General features: G+C 36.4%; 1 pseudogene; it reads right to left on the minus strand.

The window, feature by feature from the left end:
* Positions 1-17,308: 17,308 nt before the first annotated feature.
* LOC148092765 (large ribosomal subunit protein eL18 pseudogene) lies at positions 17,309-17,937 on the minus strand (annotated as a pseudogene).
* Between the last annotated feature and the right edge of the window lie 1,868 nt (positions 17,938-19,805).

The following is a 19,805-nucleotide window of genomic DNA, read 5'->3' on the forward strand; positions in this document are numbered from 1 at the left end:
TACATATAGTCAACTATATCTGACATGGAGCATAGACAATACCAATACAATGCAGCAAAAATAGTCTTTTCAACAAATGATTCTGAAAATACTGGACATCCACATGCAAAAAAAAAAAAAAAAAAAAAAAGCAGTGGAGGAAGAGAGAGAGAGTGTGCTGCTGGGAGGGAGTGAAAAAGGAAGGGAGGGAGAGAGAGAGGGACTGAGGAAGGAAGGAAGAAAGGATTCAGAAAGAGGCCGATGCACTTCACAAAAAGGAACTTAAAATGGATCATAAACCTAAATGTAAAATGCAAAACTACCAAACTCCTAGAAGATAAGTAAGAAAAAAGTTAGATCACCTTGGGTATTACAATGACTGTTTTAGATACAATACTAAACATGACCCATGAAGGAAAGAATGGATAAGATGGACATTATTAAAATTAAAAACTATATGAAAGGCAATATCAAGAGAATGAGAAGACAAACCACAGACAGGGAGAAATAATTGCAAAGGACACACCTGATAAAGGACTGTATCCAAAACAGACAAAGAACTCTGAAACTCAACAAAAACAAAGCTAATTAATAAATGAGCCAAGGACCTAAACAACCACCTCACCAAAGAATATATACTGGTTGTAAATAAGCATATGAGAAGATGCTCCACATGATACGTCATTAGGGAAATGGCAAATAAAACAACTTTGAGAGACCACCACACACTGATTAAATTGGTCGAATTGTTAAGCACTGACAACACCCAGTGCTGGCGAGGATGCTGAGCAACAGGAACTCTTATCCATTGCTAGGAATGCACAGTGCATTTGGGAAGACAGTGTGGCAGTTTTTTACAAAACGAAACATAATCTTACCATGCAATCCAGCAATCATACTTGTTAGTATTTATCCAAAAGAGTTGAAAACTTATGTCCACACAAAAGCCTGACCATAATTACAGCACCTTAATTCAGAATTGACAAAACTTGCAAGCAACCAAGATGTCTTTTAGTGAGTGAATGAAAAACTGTAGCACATCCAGTCAGTGGAATATTATTCAGCATTAAAAAGAAATGTTATCAAGTTAAGAAAAATTGTGGAGGAGTCTTAAACGCCTAGTAGTAAATGAAAGAAACCATTATGAAAAGGCTATATACTGTAGCTTCCAAGGACATGACCTTCTGAAAAGAAAACTATGGAGTCAGTAAAAAGATCAGTGACTGAGAGGAGAAAGGAACAGGCAGAGTAGAGAAGATTTATAGGGAAATGGAAGTATGGTAATATAACGATGGACACGTCATTATACGTTTGTTCAAACCTCTAAGAACGGACGCTAAGGCAAACTACGGACTTTGGGTTATAATGATGTGTCAGTGCAGGTTCATCCACTCTAGCAAATGTGCCTCTCCGGTGGGGACAGTTGGAAACGGGAGGCTATGCACGTGTGGGGACAGGCGGCAAGTGGGAAATCTCTGTACCGTCTTCCCCGTTTTGCTGCGAACCTAAAACTGTCCAAAAATTAAAGTCTTTAAAATATTAAAGCAACAACAATAAACGCATACTCACTGAAGTAAGATGCAAACATAGTATATTTTCTTATTTGAAAGCAATAGTTTGTCTTTGTAGTTTTTATTCTTAGCTCAAAAATGTAACACTCTATGTGTTATGTTATTTTCTTTTTTATATCCTGGATCTGTTTAAAAGGATATGCCGCTATTCTTATATCATACATTATTGCTAACTCCTCCCCCAATATTTTCACTTTGGAAACTTTGGATTCCTCTTTTGAACGTGCTTTCCAAACTTTTCAGGCTTTTCAGAATAACAATGTTTTCTTGATCTGAATGAAGCAAAAGAACCACAATGAAGAAAAGAAGAAAAAAAAACAACCACCAAAAACCCTCTGAATTTAATTTGTGCCTCTACCAATTACAAGCAGTGTGATCCTGCACACACTGATACTTGACCCTCAGCTTTCTCATATTCTAATTGGTAATAAGAAGGCCTGCTCTACTACTTTATTTTGATTCTTGTTAGAATCCAATGAGGCAATATAATATGAAAAGGGCAAGCACAATATAAAGATAAAACACAGATTAATACCCTGAGCAAGGCAGCAAGCAAAATAAAATCCTTTTAACTCTCACGTTGCAGCTAGAGACATTTGGTGAAAGAGACTAATCCTGAAAAAAAGATTCCTGAGTAGAACAGGGTGATCTTCAACGTGAAATTTACCCTGGAAAAGCACCTCCACCCTCACCTTCCACAAGACTGAGGTTATTTGTTTTACCTCATGCAATCCATCAGGACGGGGCAGAAAGTAATTTACAGAAATGTTGTAGCAGTCATTTCTTTATTGATTTTTTGGAAAGCCTTAGGAAAGGCCATTCACATATTTAGGTAACTCAAATATCAGCTGCAGCCCAGCCATCATGGAGCAACTCTGTTTAACCTGGTGCTAACTTGTGTGGAGACCTGGTCTCCTGTGCCTTTCAGTGTAGCATGTATTTGTGAGTTGTAGTGAATATTTTGTAGGAGAAACTGTTGTGTGGAGGAGGAGACTGTGAATGGAGAAAGTGTCGGCGGTTAATACCTCATTTTATTCCGAGCCCCTCTTTTTAAAGTTCTTCTTCCACCACATAACCAAGAAATAATACCTCCATCTCACATAGTCCCTTTTGAAATATCAGATTTCTCTCCCATACATCATGAAAATTAGCTTCCCTTTTCCTTGGGAAAATCCCGTATCCACTTCAACCCGCTCCCCTTGACATTTGCATTTATCTTGCAGAGGTATCAGTCGCAAAAAAGTTTTCTTTTGTTAAGATAATTATTTTCTCAGGTGCTAAGAATATAATTTTTCTCCCTAAATTATTACATTAACTGTTGACTCTATTGGCCTTCAACTGCCCCCACGCTCCCCACGCTCTGGGGCATGTGTAAGGAGCAGCTCATCCTTTGCCCCGCCCTCGCTGCTCCCGCGTAGCTGAGGGAGTCTGTTAACGCGCAGTGTCCTCTGCAGCTCTCGCTGAAATAGGCTTTTGTGTTTGTTGTGTGTGGGTAATGGTCTGTGTTCAGAATTTTGGCAACATTTTAGAAAGCAACTCCATGAACACCTCCCACAAAGCAGACAATGTGTGGGGCTGCTTCCTTCCGATTGGAGCTGTTGGTGCCCTGGGTTTTCTATTTTAGTGCAGTTAGTAACCAGTAGAATGTATTATATATACCTGTATATATAGCTTTAGAGCCATAGTTATCTCAGGTTAAGATCAGTTGTGTTTTTTGGGGTTCTGACTCACTTTGGTTAGATTTCCCTAAACATGATTTTAGTGGCGTTTCAGATTTCTATCTCCCCTGCTTTATCTCCTTTGAAATCTGTGTCCCATCCTCCCCTTCATTTCACCTTGATAGAATTTGTTATTGTCACTTTTTCAAAGTTTACATGCAGTAAATTTCATTTCTTTTTTTTTTTAGTAGGTATATGAGTTCTTACGTGTAAATAGATTCTTGTAACAACTGGAATGGACAGAATACAGAAAAACTCCATTATCCCAAAGAATTCCCTCATGTTGCCCCTTTATAGTCACACACAGCCCCACCCCCAACCCCTGGCAACCACTGTTCTGTTCTCTGCTCCTGTATTTTGATCTTTTCCAGAACAAAGGAAATCATAAAGTACAAAACCTTTTGAAACTGGATGCTTTCATTTAGTGTAATGTTAGCAACTCATTCACGTGTGAGTTGTGTGAATCAATAGTTCTTTCTCTTTTTATTGCTGAGTAATAGTCCATTTTGTAAATGAGCTGAGTACATCTGTACACCCACTGAAGGACATTTGGATTGTTTCCAGGTTTTTTTTTTCAATTATTAGCAAAGCTGCTATCAACTTTTTCATGCAAATCTTTGTGTGAAATACATTTTCATTTTTGGGGTGTAAACATCTAAGAGTGGGGTTGCTAGGTCACATAGAAAGTTTATGTTTAATGTTATAGAAAAACTCTCAAACTGTTTTCCAAAGTGTTTGCACAGCTGCCCTTTTAAATTTTTTGACTTTATTTAAAAATCACATAATTTTGTTTTATCTTTGTGAGAAAAGAAAATTGCAGCTGTTTTTTAAATTTGGCTTTAGGCAATTAATATATTGTAAGGGAAGACTTCCTCTGAGGTCTCATATGGTTGAACTTTATGTTGCAGAATTCAAGAAAAAAGACATGCAGGTATGTTTTCTTAACTAATTCTTCTTAATATTTCTTACTTTTCACCAATATTGTGCAGAAATAACATAATCATGTCTCTAACATCCTATTATCTACCCTGTGGGTAAGGTAGGTAAATTTATTTGGCTCTTATGTGGTATAGAAAGATCTTGAAATAGTGTCATTTTACATTCTGTAGCATTATTTATGAATCAGCCTAGTTAAGATTAAGTCTGGAATTATTTGAAGGAAACAGAGCTGATAGTATAGATAGGATTCATTTTTTTCTAGAACTCTCCTGATTTTCAGTGATCTTTACATTTTGTTTCTCTGGTGATCTATAATCCAATCAGGTCATGGAAAAAGAAAGGGTGTGTACAGATAGGTAGTTGTTACCTTGCAGATAGTGGCTTTTTCATCTTGAACCAATGACATACATGAATGAAGGACATGACAAAACTAGATCTGGAAATCATTAGTACCTATGTTATTGTGAGAACAGCTAGGCTTGGGTTTAGCAACTTAATCCAATTATTTCTAAACTTTAAATAGTTTCTGCAATCATGTTTTTTCGACTTTCCCAGTTTCCAAGACCTCAGACTGCACAAAGTACTTCCAGACTGCTTCTCCCCTAGGATGTTCTGTTTTATTGGGTTATTAATGTGAAAACCAGAGTAAGACGTTTCCTAATATACTCTGCCTATAAATAGCTCAAAGCTCATACATAATCTTGGTAAAGATAATCCACTGATGGGCTCCTCATCCCCTGTTTATGTACCCTAGATATCAAGATGCTTACCCCCAATAATGCCTGAGACAATGGTCATCCAGGGTTATGTAAAGATGCAGGAAGATTACAGAGTGACAGACTGAACCTACACCACATAGTGGAAAGTGTGTACTAATTATAAGCAATCCATCTAATTATAATCATGCATGTGGACCCATGTTTTATCCTTACTAGGAACATGGTAAATGGTTGCTGTGCAGCTCAGGGAATGCTTTTTTCTTGGTCTTAAATTTATGCTCGCCTAAATTTGGCATCGGCCTTTCTGCTGTAGTTCTTGTTTCTGCCAGGATACTCTGAGTAGTCATTTCCTAATTCGGGGATTCTTACTACTAACTATGCTCATTTCCATGCCTATAACTACTCAGAGTTTTACGATCAAGAGTTTTCACTCTTTATCATTGTAGTTTTGCTTTTCTTTAACACACTCAGTGAAATGTGAGCCACTAGTTGCTTAATTTACAAAGGTTTATAATATTATTAAACCAACAGGCTTGTGGCTAAGCTAACGGTCCTGTGCTGAACTCCTTCTTACCTCCATCTCTGTCCCCAGAGGCAGGATTACTAGCTTCTTTCTTTTTTTCTTTTTTTCAAAAATATATCTTTATTGATTTCAGAGAGAGGAAAGGAGAGGGAGAGACAGAGATAGGAACATCAATGATGAGAGAGTCATTGATCGAGCCCGCAACCTGGGCATGTGCCCTGACCAGGAATCGAACCCTGATCGTCTGGGTCCTAGGTTGACGCTCAACCGCTGAGCCGCGCCCGGCCGAGCAAGCTTCTTGATTTTTGTCTTCTGATATCTCAATATTCCTAAGTATTATGTTTCCTCGACATGTTTTAATATGTTTGTTTTAGATATTACATATTAATTTCCTGCTTCAATAGGCAAGGATTTAACTACTTTACACCAACCTCCAACTTTTCTCCCTCTTCCTGATGACATAAGGGTTGTCACGTCTCACAAATAAAAATGTACAATACCCAATTTAATTGAAATTACCTCTAAACAAAAAATAGTATCTTCAAAAAGTATGTCTCAAATAATACATGTGCTATAGACTAAATGTGTCCTCCAAAATACATGTGCTATAGACTAAATGTGTCCTCCAAAATTCATACATTGGATCCTAATACCCAATGGGAGCCTATGGGAGGTGAGTAGGTCATGAAGGCGGAGCCCTCATGAACAGGGCTATTGTTCTTACAAAAGAGGCCAAGAGAACTCGTACCCCTTTCTGCTATGGGAGCACCAGAAAGCAGGCTCTGGCCTGATAATCTGCCAATACCTTGATTTTATACCTTCCAGCCTCCAGAACTGTAAGAAGTAAATTTCCCTTGCTGATAAGCCACCAAGTGTATAATATTCTGTTTTAACAGCCCACAGACTAAGGTAACATGGAACCTACTTACACTAAAAAATTCTTTATCTCAAAACCCAATTTAACCGAATAATCTATGTTTCATTTGGTAACCCCATCACAATAGTCATATCACTTTTTTTTTTTGTACCCTGTTGGTTACCTTTTATAGCCATGTATCTTTAATTCTTGTTCCATTAAAAATAAATTTTTTCCTACTTTGTAAGATGCATACATTTGCAGTCTTTCCCCTTTCCTTTAACCACATTCCTGTTCTTTTTTATATATTTGTAATTTCTAGGTAGGTAGCATTGACATAAACAATGTTAGCATGATTTGAATTACATAAAAAATAGTCATTGTAGAACCAAGTCATAAATGATGACTACGTTGGCTTTTATACAATTTTTGTTTGCCCACTCTGAATATTTTTCTAATGCCATTTTCCCCTTACTTCACACTCTTGTTTTTATATATCCTCAAACTTTGCAAAAACTAACTTCTGAACTGTAGTCATCCTGGGAATTGATTTCGATTAATGCCTTCCTGGGTTCAGTGCATTTTTAATCTGGATCCTCACTCTTAGTTTGTTTGTTTATTTTAACAGAGCAAAAGACCTGAATTTTTAAGTAACTGTCTAAAGGGTTAGGTGGAGGTGATTTTTTTGAGATCTTGCATTCTTGAAAATAGCTGAATTCTCTCTTCATAGATGACTGATAGTTTGGGTGTGAATAGAATTCTAAGGTAAAAATAATTTCCCTTGGGAGCTTAGAGAGAATTGTTTTCTTGTCTTTGGGCATCCAGCGTTGCTGTTGAGAGTCATGCTGTTCTGGTCTCATTTCTGTGTCTACATCTATCTCCCAGTCTTTTTTTTTTTTAATTCCCCCTCCTCCATTTATGCAATCTTTTTATACTTATCATTCTTAAACTTAAGCATGTTGTACTGGGGCGGGGGGGGGGGGGAGGGGGGCTCTTTCAATCTAAAAGCACATGTCTTAATTTAGAGAACAATTTTTACATATTTTTTGGATCCTTTACTCCAATTACTCTGGACTTTCTGAAACACATATTAGCTGCATGTTGGGGCTTCTGAAATGTTTCTTCAGGTTCTTTATTTCTTTCACAACTTTTCATTTCTCTTCTTTTGTTTTCAACTCTTTGAGGGAAACTTATCAAACTTTGTCTCCAATACCTATTGATTTTCCCAACATTTTATTTATAAAAATTTTCCAACATAGAGCAGGTTAGAGAAATTTGCAATGAAACTTGCATACTCACTACCTATGTTCTATTTATTGAATTCTTAAACTTTTATATATATTGCATATATTTAGATTTCAAAAAAAATAAAAATAAAAAGAACCTTGTCTCTAATTGCTTCTTTTACATTGTATCTTGTTTTAAGAATATACTTTTATTACACATCCCTTTCTTTGGGAGTAATGATATCTATTTCTCTTTGTCTCTTTTACTTAGAAGAATTCACCAAATAGCTTATGCATCTTGTCTTATTAATTCACACTTACAATTGAGTGAATAATTAACAACTTGGCAACAGCTTACATGGGGCAACTTGTGAACAGGTGGCTTTGCCTTTGAGTGTTTGGGCAAGGGGCGATCTTCACTTAGGATGTCCTAAGTACCAGAATATTGGCCTGTTCATATTCTAGAAGAGAGAACCCTTTTTTCTTTGTTACTTTCCTTGTTTAATAGGGGATAGGCTTTTGAAGTGTTCTGCACACAAACAGAAACATATATATGAAAGTGTAAATAAATGCGTGTATGTCTAAGAGTGTGTGTATAGCTCTGGGTGGGTTCGTTGTCTTTCACAGTGTAATCTAACCTTCCCGTTTTCCTGCTGACAGAATCTACAGAGCTGGAGGCATTAGGGTTCTGTGAGGCAGAGCTGCATCTCTGCCATTTCTCTTGGATAGGTCTAATTAGATTTTGGATTACTTGAGCAGACTTCAGTTTTCCCTTTCCCCTTCCCCCTCTATGTTTCTCTTTTTCATAGTCTGTCTATCATGATATCTATGTTTTTATATTCTTTCACTACAAGTTAGCGGGATTTTTCTAGGGAGAGAAGATAAGGGTATGTGAATAATTATTTATTTCAGGAATTAGTTTCCCTCACACAATCTACTCAATAATGCAGGTCTGGTCTCTCTTTACACCCGAGTATGCTGAGATCTGCTCTGCATTCTTGTAGTGAGCTGCATTTTAGAAACTTTTGGATTTTTCTAATTAATACATACATAAAAATAAAATAAACCAACAAATAAACTATTTTCAAGTTAAATTTGTTTGGACTATTTTCCTGCAGATATGCAAAATTCTTGTGTTGAAAAATCATGCCTTTTGCCTGGGAATAGTAATCTTGGGTTTCATATCTATTGTCATACCTTGCAGGTGTCCTAAAGATTCATTTCCAGAGACATGTCTAGGATGTGGAGGCTAGAATTTCTTGGGTTCAAATTTTGACTACGATATCTGCTATATCAGTGACATAGGGAAGGTATGTAATTTCTGTGAGGATCAGTTTCTAACTTTACTGTTTGAAGAGTTACCTGGGACAGTAATTTTTTATACCTAACACATAATAATAAATGACCATGAGAATGTTCCTGAACACATTATCTTATACATGGAACTTTGTAGACTAACTTTGAATCTATATACATCAAAATTATTACACATTAAGTCACATTAATGATTCATCTCCCAACTGTTAAGGTGTAAAATAAGAAACCAAAGGCCAACCTCTAGAGGACCCAGACCAGCCAACGTATTCTGACTTGAGCAAGTGCCATAGAATCAAGTGCTCCTGTATGGAGATAATAGTATCTGTTTCATAAGATTGTCATTGGAATTAAATATGTGCTTAGAAATGTGCTTAGCAGAGAGAGTTCCTCAAATGAATACTGTTGTTAAAAGAGTTGTTTTTGTATTATTATTATTATTACTATTTGCTTTCTATGTGCCATGCACCTTTCTAAGATTTTTTACATATATTCCCTCTTACCTCATCTAATTCCTAAAACATCCCTTTGAGAGGTACTAATATTGTTCCCATTTTATAGATGAAGACATGAGGCACGGAGAAGTTAAGTAACTTTTTAAGACACATTCAAGAGGTGGAATAGGTCAGATCTGAACCTAGGCAGTGTGGTCTCACAACTAATACTCAATCGCCAAACCAAATTATCTATTTGAGTAACAAAAGTAGGAAAATCAGTTAGGTAACCAAAAATTTTTGTAGATCTTCCTCAGAGCCCCTGAGTAGGATTCAGATTGATATGGAAAGGAGCGAAAGGAGAGTTTCCAGGGAGGGTTAGTGGGACAAAGCTGACCATCATGCCATAGACAGTGAATTCATCTACTTGGAGATACCACCTTAATTCATTTTAAGGACAAGAAATGTTAATTCCTGGCAAGCAGGACTTCACATATCAGTGAAAGAAATACTTTGAAAGTGAACTGAAGCAAAATGATAAATGTTAAACATTATTTTTGTTCTTTTAGAGTTTTTAGGTTAAGGGCTGCAAATACGGATAAAACATAAAACGTGTGAAACCAGCAATCTCACAAAACATAGCTTACTGCACTTACTATTATCACTAGAATCTCTATAATCATTCCATCATGGCCTCCACTCCTTGCCTTATGAGTATTTAATTTTGTTTTCAAAGTACTTGTTTTTGGTTTGATTTTTTCTTTTCCAAATTGGTTGGCTTATGTATGTGTTTGATTTTGAAATCCATATGTTGTCCATTTTCTCAGTACAGTTAAATCCAAATTCATCACAATCCTCTGATTTGATTTAGGGCAGCAAATTTAATTCTGCACTGTAAATAAAGACACTTTGAATATGTAATAGGAGCACTACTTCTCTTTCCCCAAACCTCCTAGACATGTAAGCTATTCACAGCCGCTATTCCCATAACACTTAAAGTGATTATATCTATTGCCAACTTCTATAAATTATTAACATCAAAGCCAGCGGCTCCCTGGCAGATAAGGAAATTCAATTCGTTAACGTGGACACTAGGTATTTAATCCTGGTTTACAAATGCTTTCCCTTTCTTTCCTCACTTGTTGCTTGGGCAAAGGCTGTTCTAGAAAGCAAAGGCCCTGTGGAGAGTCTGCAAGTTCAAGTATGAGGTGAGTGAGCCTCTTGGTCCTGCCCTGTCTGTGTCCCACGGTGTTTACTGGAGAGGCGGTGGAGCCCCTCTCCCTTGAGGACACCTTGCAGTTCCTACGGCTTGTCCAGCAAAGGATTCACAGAACAGCCATGTGCTGATTTCAAAGAAAGGAAAGACGGAGAGATAAATTGAGAGACGTCTAAATGAAATTAAAAATGATTACTTTCTCAGACTTCAGAAAGCGGCTGCCTGTTGCACGCAATAAGCCTTTCACAGCGCCAGGGACTAAAGCTATGCGACTGATAAAGACGGATGTCGTGCCTTTGCGAACACAACTTAGGCAGTTTAAAATAAATACTGTAATAATTGATCTTCCTGACTGACATGCAAATGCTAAGCGGCTCTTGATGGATGGTGCGGGCTCCCCGCCTTTGGCACTGATGGATGGCCTTTACATTTCTTTTAATAACAAAGATGGTCAAGCCTTCCACTCCGCCTCTCGCAGGGCTGCAAATCCAGCTCCTCGGCAATGGGTGGGGGGCCCTTTGACCACGTTTCAATAAGAGCCCCAACCAGAGGCATTTCTGCCACTCCTGCCGGCAGTGGGAGGGCACCGCTGCAGATTGATGAGGCTGGAGTTACGCTGTCCCGGTAAAGGCAAGGGGGGCGCTTGGGAGAAGCCAAGCTCCCCTTAGCCCAGCAACTCCCTGGTTGCCTCAGTAAGTACGAAGCAGCTTCTGAAAGATTATTAATAGCTCTGCTGCCATTCTGATTGAAAGCAATTTTTTCAGCAGGCCTGGGCGTAATTCAGTAGAGATTTTATTGGCTCCCGTGCAGCAATTTTAAAGAAATACTTCAATTAGTAATGTAGTAATACGTCTCTAGTCAGCGGGAGTTTGTGAAAATTATGCCTCAGCTCAGCTCTGAATTGTCTCACAGATAAGAGTTTGCCTGTTTATTTAGAGCAGGGTCATTGCGGCTCTTCAGACTACAAGGGGGAAAAAATAACATGAGATGCTTAAGTAAATCAGAGTGCATGGGCCAGATGTCCTCTTTTTGCTGCCCAGAGTTACTACAGCCAGCTTGTAATTTTGTAGACATTTAAAGCACAGCGTATTCTAGTGGGCTTTTTATCTTTTATTCTGTTCAAAATTAAAAAAAAAAATTACTCTTTAAGTTTCTGCTCTTTTTTAATTTTGAGATAGCATATATTTATTTGTTCCTAGATGGGTGAATCACAGATTGATAAAGCTCATAGGTAAATATTTTACTCAAAAAACCACCTAGAGCAGCATTTTTCACCTGGTGTGCTGAGGTACACTGGTGTGCCCCCAAAATTTTTAAAAAATGCAAAACCTGACTATTTAGTCAGGGGCACTGACCTGTTTTCCCTTAGGTTGTCAAATAAAAAATATTATAACAGCCAACACAATAGCCATCCAGCCTGAATGAATCAAAATTATACCTATTTTTGTTGTCAAATTGGCAAAAATATAATATGGTTTTTGGTTTGCCACAGAATTTTAGTAATTAGTTTATGTGTGCCATGTGATGAAAAAGGTTGAAAATCGCTGGTCCAGAGCTTTGGATACAGAGAAGTCAAACTGAGATCCTTTGGGAAATACAATCCTTAATTTTATTGTTTTCTTGAAACCAGTGCTATCATCTGGTAATTAATTTGAACTGTTGCATATTAATGTGACTTCTGTATCCTCTGTGCATCACCTTATTAATAAGAGCTTCCTAATGTGAGAAGGTGTTACATGAATTTAAGTTCAACTTAATAACACTTAGGGATAAAAGGACTTGGGTAGAATGCAGAGGAGTAGGCAGGAAGGGAAACTTTTGCTTTTCTGTAGTGTATATGTGTGTTTCACCAATTAAGTGTATTAATTTAAAAAACAACCACAAAACTTCACATTGAAGTGTCAGATAGATAGGTAGGTTTTATACCTATATATAAAGCATACCCATAAATTGGCTATACATTTTCACAATGCAAACACAACAATGTAAACATTACCCAGATTACAACAAACTAAATGTTACCCGAGCCCCAGAAGCTCCCTGTGCTCCTCTTCTAGCCATTACCTCCCTAACCACCATTCTGACCACGTATGTCAGACAGGAGTTTTACCTTTTTTGTTTTACTAAGTATAAACACAACCGTACAGCAAGTACTGTATTGTGTCTGGCTACTTTCGTTCAACATTGTTTGTGAGAATCACCCAAATTGTTGCACATAGTTGCAGATCACTCAATTATTGTTGTTGCCTAAAATTCCACTGTAAGAAAAGTTTTGCTTATTAATTTAGTGTAGATCGGATATTTGAAAATTTTCAAATTTAAGGTTATTATAGATTATGCTGCTTTGAACATTCCAGGTGATGCTTTTATAGTAAACACGTGCACACATTTCTGGTGGGTACCTTACCGAGCGTGGAGGCTGTGTGTTGTGCACATATTCAGCTTTAGTAAACACTGTCAAGAAGTTCCCCACAGTGGCTGCACTAGTATAGACTCATACTAACAATGTATGAGAATTCTGGTGGCTCTATATTTTCACCAACACCAGGTGTTTTTTATCTTTTTGGTTTTAGCCATTCTAATGAGTGTGTAATCATATCTCTGTCATTTTAGTTTGTATTTCTCTGCAGTTGAGTGTCTTTCATAAATTTATTAGCCATTGGGTTTCCTATTTAGTACTATCTTTTGCTTGTTTCATTTTTCTATTGTGTTGCCTTTTTTATTAATTTGTACTTCAAATATTCTGGTTATAAAGGTTTGATAGTTATATGTATTTTACCTATTTTCTTCCTGTTGGTGGTTTTGCCTAATTGTTTCTTTTGTGAACAGATATCTTGAGTTTAATATAGTACAACTGAACAGGAAATAATTAACAGCAGATCTATAACTCATTCCCTCTCTACTGAGGATTAACTGGCAAAACAATGGTTTTAATCAAATTTCCTTGTGAACAAGTTAATGGCTATATACCAGAACCTTCCTGCTAACCTTCCTTTATCATTCACTAACAGAAAGATAAAGGAGAGTCCTAGCCACAAAATCACTTTTTAGTAGGAGATACCTGGTTTCTCTGATTACATATTGAAAATAAATCTGGAAATGACAAACTTCTGGTGCACTGTTGTCTGAATATTAGGGACACTTGAACATTGTGTAGATAACAAACAATAGGACTAGACAATTAGAAGAGACTGCAAGGGAAAAATGGGATTTCATCACTGTGTATTTTGAGATCTAAAGCTGATTATTAGGGTGACATATAATATGAAGGGCTTAAGAACTTGGCAGAGGAGTTGACCTTTGTGAAGTATAATCTGCTTTGATTTTTTTTTTGATCATTGGACTTGCCCCACCAAATCATTACACAAAGACAGTAACTGTGTGTTTTCTTTTTTGAAAAATAATAAAGAGGAGAAAAGACTTGGGAATACTATTTGGTATTAACAAGGCAATACGTGGGGGTGGGCAAATATATGTTTACAGTTGTTCTTATCGAAAAAGACATGCAAGTTAAATAAATAATAATACAAGAATAAACTCTGTGTTTCACTTACTCATAAATGTAAACTTATTTTTGCCCACCCCTGTACATTAAATCTCACATTATCTGAAATGTGACCTAAAATTTTAAGCTTTTAAAGTTAACTATATGCATGTTTGCTTTAATTTGGGGCAATTACTTTTAAAAGAGTACATTGCATGTGTATTATTGAAACTTCACATGCTTCACTTATCAAGGCCATATTGAATACCGTAGCTCTATGATTCTACAAAGCCTTTTCTATCACAGACATACAAAAATATTACCGATGCATTTTACTTTAATTGGGTATGATACAAAACTTAAATTTAGAGAAAGCTGAGAAATAAATGATTAGCTTGTTACATACTAGTTGTCTTCCTTCCACTTTAAAATTATTTGACTCTGGAGGGGTTTTTTTTAATGAGAAATAGACCACAGTTAATGGATATATTGGGGGATGTCTAAACTGGAGAAATTCTGTGTAATATTTTAAAAGGAAAAATATTTGACATAAAAAGCATGTAGTTGTCAAACTTAACATTTTGTTCTATAATTTAAAAAAAACTACTTTCAAGTCTAGATGGGCCATCCCATTTTATATTGAAGATAAATGTAAGAATATCTACAGGCATAGTCAATAGTTTCCCCAAAAAAACTTTGTGATGCATATTTACTTTTCAAAAAAGTTATTTTGACGAAGACCTAGGACTCTAACACAAACGTATAAGACACTATGTTAGCCTGGGAGACATTTTAGGGGAGAGGAGTTAATTGTCTGCTTCTATCGTAAAGAAACCTTTAATATGGTTCCTGAAGAACACTTCTGTGCAAAACTGCAGCCCTATGAGTCCAGCAGGAGGAGTTAGGCACAAAACGCACCCTCTGATAATTAAATCGTTGAGTAGAATTGCTTACTATTATTATTCTAGATGCAAGAGCATGTGTACCAAAGATGCTGAATTTTCATTTCAGTTTACTGATTATGAGCTATGCTTTCTTATATTAAACAAAAAGTTTAGCTAAGTCTCTAAAACTCTTTACCAAATTATAAAATGTGTTATTAATTATATAGAAATAACACTAATAAGTGCATAAGGACATGTTTAAGCCTACATTTTTTTTCCAAATTTGGACATATTTCACAGAGATAGCGATTTCTAAATATTTTTATTGTTATTTCTTTTGTGGGCTACCATTGTAATGTAAAAATAACATGCCCTTACCTTTACTTGCTGAGGAATTCACTAGATATATATTACCTTCCTTCTTCCTTCCCTAAATCCTTAAATTGTTCATAGGAACCAGGCCCACTACAGTGTCTAAATTATTACAAAACACTTGGATAGATTAGAAATGCAAATGCGTATGAATTTTTTAGGGTGCTATGAGAATTTTAGTCTAGCAGGAAGATGTGGCTTTTGCCCTGAAGAGAAAGGTATTTAAATTTTATAAATTTATAATATGCAGCTCTCTCAATTGAGTTAATTTGTATTCTCCATACCAACACATTCCACCTCCAACAAGCCATATAAAGGTTCCATTAAATAAACCACAGGGAAGACGCTGCGGAGTATATTTCACACTTTACAGAGTTTTATCCGGTTGTGATCTTTGCAGCAGTGATATATTTTGAAGCGTCAGATAAACTGAAGGAGATGTGGAAGTGTAGACACTGAACAAATACTTTATCAGAGCTATATCAACTTATATCCAAACTTCAAATGCAATGAAGCATTCCTGTGCCGTTTGCCATCAGGACACTGCATTACACTACTGCTTTGTTTTCGTGTGTGCTTTTAAAAAGATCAATATAATTTAATCAAATTTAAAATCTGGGATTGCTAAATATAAGAACAAATGGTATCAGATATTTATATATTTGGAAGGTATAATCACGTTGTAGTTACAGTATAGATATAGTCAACTAAGTAAGGTGGGTATTTTCTTCTTTATGTTGACCTATATTTCCTATAATAATGAATTATCTACCTCAATGAGAACTTGTATCATGTTAAAATAAACCTAATTAATAAGTTGAATTTATCTAAAATGCCTGAACAGATAACAGAAGTCAGATCTATCATCTATCTATCTATCTATCTATCTATCTATCTATCTATCTATCTATCTATCTATCTATCTATCATCTATCTATCTATCTATCTATCTATCTATCTATCTATCTATCTATCTATCATCTATCATCTATCTATCTATCTATCTATCTATCTATCTATCTATCTATCTATCTATCATCTATCTATCTACCTACCTACCTACCTACCTACCTATCTACCTATCATCTATCATCTATCATCTATCATCTATTTATATCTTTTTATGCCCAAACTCCTCCAGCAGAAATTAAGCTATTAAAGAGTACTATTGAATTGAAATATAAATTAGAAATAAATTTCACAAATATGTCAAGGAACAAGGGCCTATAATATTAATTGAAAGTTGTCTTATTCTTGTCCTGCAAAACCTGAAGTAAGAATTTCATAACCCACCACTACTGCCGCCGTTCTTCAGAGGTGAAACCCAGGCGAGCGTAATCAAAGGAGTGTTAAGTAGAATGACCCAGGACCTGCAGTTACCTAGCTGTAAATATCCTGAATGCAATGCGTGAAGCATCTTCACAGAGGGCGAGTTATAGAACCTCAGGGGGCACGCAGAATACTGGAGATCATAAGCAGAGACGTCACTCTGGGAGTTAGACCTAAAAAATTTGAAAGAATTATCCCTTGTACGCTTGTCTTTCTATCACCTACTTAAGAAAGAAAACATTTTAATTCCATTGAACTCTTTCCTGTAAGCAGTCACTGAACTTAATTTGTTAATCTTATATTTTGGCAAGTATTACATTTTATAACACGTTTCATGCCTAAAATATATATTTTTCATTTTATTAATATCCATTCAAATGATGTCTCGTCTACATTGTTTTGCAAATTGCTTATTTTTATCCAATATATTTTTGACAATAATTCACCTTGGTACATATAATTTATGTACATCCATCTCACAGCTATTGATTAAATACAATATATGTATCTGCTTTTCACTTTATGGACATTTTTGTTGTTGCTAAATTGTCTGTATTACAAGCATTTCTAAGTGTATATCTCCTTGTGTACTTGTACATGATTTCCTCCCTAGAAAAAATATTGCCAGGTCTTAGATATGTACATTTTTAATTTTTTTATATGTTGTTGTATTACCCTTTAAATGGGTTGTACCCATTTTTTCCCCCATCCAAAATCTTTTCAATAAGAAGGCAGGCCCTGGGGTTAGTTTTTGCAGCTGGCTGGCTGGTCCACCCCTGTGCGCTGGAGCTCCCGGGCCTTACATCGCGGGCAGGGTTTGGTGTGGCTCTGAGGGCTTCCTGGGGCCTCGCCCAAGTGCACGGACCCCTCCTCTATGCATCTCTCAGCCCTTGCAAGAACCAGAAAGCAAGACGGTGCCACAGGCCTTCGGGGAGTCCAGGGCCAGCTGGTGGAAGGTGAGGATCTTGTCCCCCCCTCTTTTGAGACTGTGGCTCCAGGCCAGCTGCTCACCGCGGTGCAAACACCCTCAGTTTGGGCACCTCCTGTACCCACGTCATAGGGCACAGTCCCTACAACCACAGCGCTTTTGCTGTCCAGGCCAGGAAGCTTCATCTCCCGGATCATCCAGGAAAGGGACAGGACGGCTGGTTGGTGTGACTCATGAACAACCGGGTAAGTGCCACTTGGCTGAAGGTGGATGGAGCTGGTGGTCTGGCCAGAAATCTGTGCAGCTCGACCAGCAGCCTTAGGTACCTGTCCTAGCTCTTGGGGTCCTTGGGCTGGACTTTTCGGTCTTTGGTGCCGAGGATGACTCCCACGACGGTGCCTTCTGCTCCACCAGGCGCCCCTTTACATTCCCACCAGCAGGCCATAAAAATATGTATTTGCTCTGCATCCTGGTCAGACAGTGTATTTTCAGACTACATGTTGTCAATCTGTGACTATGACATTGTTTCTTATTATAGTTTTAACTTACATTCCTCTTATTACCACTGAAGTTAAACATTTTAAGACACTAGTCACATTTCTTTTCCTTTAAATTGCCCTCTGCTATATTTTGTCCACTTTGTTGGATTTTTTTTTATCTTCCTTCCCTCCTTCTTCCTTCCTTTTATTTATTTATTTTTTTACTAGCTTCATCACAGTTTATTTTATAACAGCATATTAGTTCTTTGTTTCATGTCTCCATGTCTCCCAGTCTCTGGATTGCCTGTTGGTGTGCGTGTGTAATTTTATGCGAAGGTGGTGTTGTTTTTTAAGTTTTGTACTCTATGTCTCGTTTTAAAGACGTCCACCCCGATCCTGAGATCATAAATATATTCCATATTTATATCAAAACTTAAAAGTTTTGATTTTCAGATTAAAGCCTTTGTGTCAAGACTTTTTTTTCTAAATAAGTGACAAGTTTTAGTACCTTTAATCAAATATGTCATTGTTTCACCCTTCATTAACAATCGCACTGACTTAAAATAAGAAGTTTCCGTACTTTGATGGATACTTTGCTAAGCGCTTTGCTATCAAATTCAATTCTATTCTGTTCTTATCATACCCCAGCTTGTCCTGTCCTCACTATCCTGATGTAATTCATCCAAAATTAACTATAACGTAGCCTGCCCGATGCTATCCCATCCTATGCTGTCCTATTTCTCTCTTTGTGACTAGGTCAATACAAAACTATCTGAATTATTTTAAAATTGCTATGTCTTTATAATAATTAAAACATCATCTATTGTTTTTATCTATCAGAATCACCTTTGCTATCCTTAGTCTCTTTTTTCCATATACCTATTTTTAAGCACCTTACTTAAAACATGTGTTCCTTAAAACACATTGCTAATTCACACTGCATTTAATTCAAAAACTAATTTGAGGAGAAATGTTATCCTTAATATTTTTAGCCTTACCATCATAAACTCTTCATTTATATATCTTTAATTAATTCTTCATTAAAGTCTTCAGTACAAGTTTTGTGTATTTTCTGGAGAGTATTTTTTGTCCCCCTTTGCCCTCCTCGATGTCCCCTCCTCCCTCCCCCCTCTGGCAATCACCATGCTGTTGTGTCTGTGATTTTTGCCCCCTTAATCCCTCCACGTTTTTCACTCAGCCACCCAAACCTTCTCCCCTCTGACTGCTGTCAGTCTGATCTATGTATCTGTGATTCTGTTTCTATTTTGTCTGTTAGTTTGTTTTGTTCATTAGATTCCATATATGAGTGAAATCACATTGTAAACTTCTGATGGAATAATTTAATAATTGTGGTTATTTTCTTCTTCTTCAGTTAGTGTTGTTAAATTGAAGTCCTTTATTGGAAATTTTCCAAATCATTTAAATTTTACATTCATTTGAATTAAAATATTCATTGTATTTTCATATCATCTTCAGTCTCTTCTGTATCCCTAAGATTGTGTTGTCTTTCTAGACCCAATGATGTTCAATACAAACATTTTTGTTTTCTCTTTTCTGTATCAATCTAGGTAGAAGAATGTCTAGGTGTCTAGCTTTTACATAGAATCTACTTTTGGTTTATTTAAGAATAATTTTCTATTCATTAACTTCTCATTTTATTTTTATTTTCTCTTCTTTATTTCAGCTTATCCTGTTCTTTTTCATTTAAGTTGATTGTTGAAGTATTTAATTTTCAACCTTTTTCATTTCTAATATGCATTTACTCTATATTTTTTCATACAACATCTAACATTTTACATACATACTTTAAAAAAACATACAGTAAGCCAATACC

This window comes from Miniopterus natalensis, chromosome 7 (assembly GCF_054644295.1).
Source record: "Miniopterus natalensis isolate mMinNat1 chromosome 7, mMinNat1.hap1, whole genome shotgun sequence".
Classification (NCBI taxonomy): domain Eukaryota; kingdom Metazoa; phylum Chordata; class Mammalia; order Chiroptera; family Miniopteridae; genus Miniopterus; species Miniopterus natalensis.